General features: G+C 54.7%; 1 protein-coding gene across 2 annotated transcripts in view; it reads left to right on the forward strand.

Moving 5' to 3' along the window:
- Positions 1-745: 745 nt before the first annotated feature.
- LOC112107508 (receptor-interacting serine/threonine-protein kinase 1) overlaps positions 746-3,815 on the forward strand; it is a 39,074-nt gene continuing 36,004 nt past the window's right edge. Inside the window, exon 1 of one of the 2 annotated variants that reach the window (XM_026658737.1) lies at positions 746-820. The gene's annotated coding sequence lies outside the window, so the exon portion shown is untranslated. The remainder of the gene's footprint in view (positions 821-3,815) is intronic. The other variant, XM_026658739.1, reaches the window with a different exon arrangement.

Raw genomic sequence — 3,815 nt, forward strand, 5'->3', positions numbered from 1 at the left:
TTATCTTGTTTGCATTGTAGCTAACCTTATGTTAGTAATACACAAAGGCCATAGCAAATCAACAAACCTCTATGAACCCTTTTTAAAAAAAAAAAAAAATTCACGTGGAGGGAAGGGAGACAAGGTGGGTGAGGTAATATCTTTTATTGGACCAACTTCTGTTGAGGAGAGAGACAAGCTTTTGAGTTACCCACAGCTCTTCTTCACATCTGGCAGGGCCAGCTCCAGGCACCAGGCAACCAAGCTGGTGCTTGGGGCGGCACCTGGAGGGGGGCGGCACGGCGCTCCGGCCGCCGGGGCTCGCCGCCCTGTCCCTGGCACTCTGGCCGCGGGGGGGGAGAGAGCCGAGCCCCCGCCAGGGCTCGCCGCCCCCCCCCCCCCGGGGGGGGGGGAGGGGCGGCCGGAGGCTTTTTTGCCTGGGGCAGCAAAAAAGCCAGAGCCGGCCCTGACATCTGGGAAAGGCAGTCTTATGATTTTTGATCTTTTGAGGCTGTCAGTATGGCATTTACCCACTGAGTTCAATGTGGCTACGCAGTATGTAAATCAGGGCAGAATTTAACCTTTGAAACTAGAGCAACCTCTAAGAAGGGTACAGTTCTGCATTAGCTTGTACAGATGTTCCCTCCTCTTCCCCGGCCTGCTGGCACTTATGTAGCTAGTGATCCGGTTTTGTTGGTGTGGTTTCTCATAACTCCTCCCACAGTGGGGAGGAGGCTGGGGGAAGCGGGCGTCAGAGAAACGGAATCAGCCCAGGTAAAAGAGCTGAAGCCAGACAGCAGTGGCTCGATCTTCCTGGAGCTAGTGCTCTGTGAGGAGGCAGGTAAGAGAGCACTTTCACTCTGTGTGTCTTTAACCGGAGACCAGATTTTTGTTTGTTTGTAAAGGTTCGTTGAGTTACAGCTAAGTCTGCCTGGAATCCGCTTCTCTTTATTTTTCCTGGACGTTTGGGTATACATACCGGATGTGTTAGTGTGTAATAATATTAATATCAAGGACTTTGGGGGCGATGAAATGGGAGAGGAGGGGGAAATATGTGACTCTTCGATTGTCTTCTTTCAGCAGACTTCCTTTGCTATTGCCGAAAAGGGAAAGTTAGTTTCAATTTCTCAGCCCCATGTTGTAGAGGCCGATAGTTTTTGCAATCTCTTACTAAATGCTAATGGTGGAACAAGCCTTCTAGATCCCCTCCCCCTGCTCCAGCTCCCAGCGCATTTCAGCCTCCTAGAATATGGTAATATCTTGTAGAATATTTAGACAAAGTTTCGCTCTTGCAAACGCATCCGCTCCTGTCACAGGAGGTTTTCAGACGCGATTGTTGTGTCCTGATCCCTCGATTCAGTTGCTTTTTCTGGTGTGCTGCCAAGGCTTGAAAAACTGGCCCACCGACTCCCAGCCGAAGGAGTAAGGCTGACCCCCCCCCCCCCCCCCCGTCAGACACGCCTTAGCCCCGGACAGCTGCCTGTCATTCCCTGGGACTCCTTTAAAGCGGGTAGGTTAAGTAGGGAAGCGGGTGTGCAGGAGAGGACACGGTCTCTTTACAGGGCCGGCTTTGGCTTTTTTGCCGCCCCCCGGCCCGCCCGGGAGCGCGGCAGAGAAGGGCGCCGGGGCCCCGCTCTCCCCGGCCGGCCGGAGCGCCTTGCCCGGGGGTTGTTTGCCCGAACAGTGACGAGTATATTTCATAAATAAGCTCATCCACTGGGCTGCCTCCTTCACTGCTTCCTTTCGGTGACGGTCTCTGTCTACACAAGGCAGTAGTAGAGGAAGAGGATTTTTAATCTCCTTCTCTCCTCCCACCCCCGGCCTGAGGTGGGGAGCACCCCTGCCCACTGCCAGCACAGGGATCTGCTCATCCTTCCTGACTGGGAGAGTAGTGGGGATTTCCATACCCCATTCCCATGCCGAGGATGGGAGGGGGAAGTAGTGAGAATTTTCACCCCTGCCCCCACACTCCTGGCACTTGCTAGGTGTACACCCACACCCTACCTGGGTTTTGGTTTAAAAAAAAAAAAAAAAAAGGGGGGCCCTCATTTATAAGGTTGCCAGGTGTCCAGTTTTCGACCAGAATGCCTGGTTGAAAAGGGACCCTGGTGTCTCCAGTCAGCACCACTGACCAGGCCATTAAAAGTCTAGTTGGTAGTGCAGGCAGGCTCCCTACCCGGCTCCACACAACTCCCAGGAAGTTGCCAATCTCCCTCTGGCTTCTAGGCAGAGGGATGGCCCAGTGCCATCTCAGCTGCTCCCATTGGCCGGGAACCACTGAGCACTGAGAGCCATGTGCTCGCGCCTCCGCTTAGGACCCAGGGAGATGCCAGCAGCTTCCCGGGAGCCACCTGAGGTAAGCACCACTTGGAGTCCACACCCCCTCCTGTACGCCAAACCCCTCATCCCTGGCCCCACCCCAGAGCCTGCACCCAAAGCCGGAGCCCTCACCCCCCTGCACTCCAGCCTGGATCCATTTCCTGCACCCTGAACCCCTCATTTCTGGCCCCACCCCGGAGCCCGCATCCTCCAGCCCAGAGTCTGTACCGCATCCCAACCCCCTGCCCCAGCCTGGAGCCCTCTCCTGCACCCCAAACCCCTCATCTCCAGCCCAACCCCGGAGCCCACTTCCCCAGCTGGAGCTCTCACCCCCTCCCGCACCTCTGCCCCAGCCCAGAGCCCTCTCCTGCACTCCAAACTCCTCATCTCTGGTCCCACCTCCAGAGCCCGTTTCTGCAGCCAGAGCCCTCACCGCCACTCCCCCCCCCCCCCCCTGCAACCCAACTCCCTGCCCAGTGAAAATGAACAAGTGAGCAAGGGTGGGGGAGAGTGAGCAGGGGCGTGGCCTTGAAAAAGGGGCAGGGGCGGGGGCAAGGGTGTTTGGTTTTCTGCAAATAGAAAGTTGGCAACCCCACTTATTCAACATTTCAAGAAATGGGTGCAGGACACTAATGAAGCATAAAACATGATTACTCCCCTGAAGGATTGGGGCAAAACACAGTAACGGTGTGTGGCCTCAGGATAAGATACACCTCCCTTTGAGTAAGAGGCACTGATTTGTGGGTGAAGTTAAGGCCACATGAAGGCACCCCCACCATACCACCCACATGATCCAAGCAAGACTGGAGGACCTTCAATTTATGAAATAGGAAAGTCACTAGTGCTCCCCAAGAAACAGAGAATTACTGTTTTTCTACATGGTTATTCACTTCTGGTCACTTCAGCAGAAAGTAGAATAATTGACATACCCCAAGTCCTTCAACATAATGAGCTCTAATCTACGTCTAGTACAGGGGTCGGCAACGTTCGGCACGCAGCTCGCCAGGGTAAGCACCCTGGCGGGCCGGGCCAGTTTATTTACCTGCTGATGCGGCAGGTTCGGCCGATCGTGGCCCCCACTGGCCGCGGTTCGCTGTCGCGGGCCAATGGGGGCGGCGGGAAGCCGCGGCCAGCACATCCCTCAGCCCGCGCCGCTTCCCGTCGCCCCCATTGGCCCAGGACGGCAAACCGCGGCGAGCGGGGGCCGCGATCGGCCGAACCTGCCATGTCAGCAGGTAAATAAACTGGCCCGGCCCGCTAGGGTGCTTACCCTGGCGAGCCGCGTGCCGAACGTTGCCGACCCCTGGAGTACATCCTTTATAAGGTTTCAGATTAGTTATATGAAAACTGGCATTTAAAAACAAACAAACAAACAAACAAACAAACAAACAAAAATCAGAACTGAAGCTTAAGTAATGTCTTGAACACCCAAATAATTGCTTTGGTGACAAGAAATTTTAGCTTTGGATCTTATGTTTTAACAGACTCAATATACTGTTGTCCTAGTAAAAAGAACA

This window comes from Terrapene carolina, unplaced genomic scaffold (genome assembly GCF_002925995.2).
Source record: "Terrapene carolina triunguis isolate 2854851 unplaced genomic scaffold, T_m_triunguis-2.0 Scaffold55, whole genome shotgun sequence".
Classification (NCBI taxonomy): domain Eukaryota; kingdom Metazoa; phylum Chordata; order Testudines; family Emydidae; genus Terrapene; species Terrapene triunguis.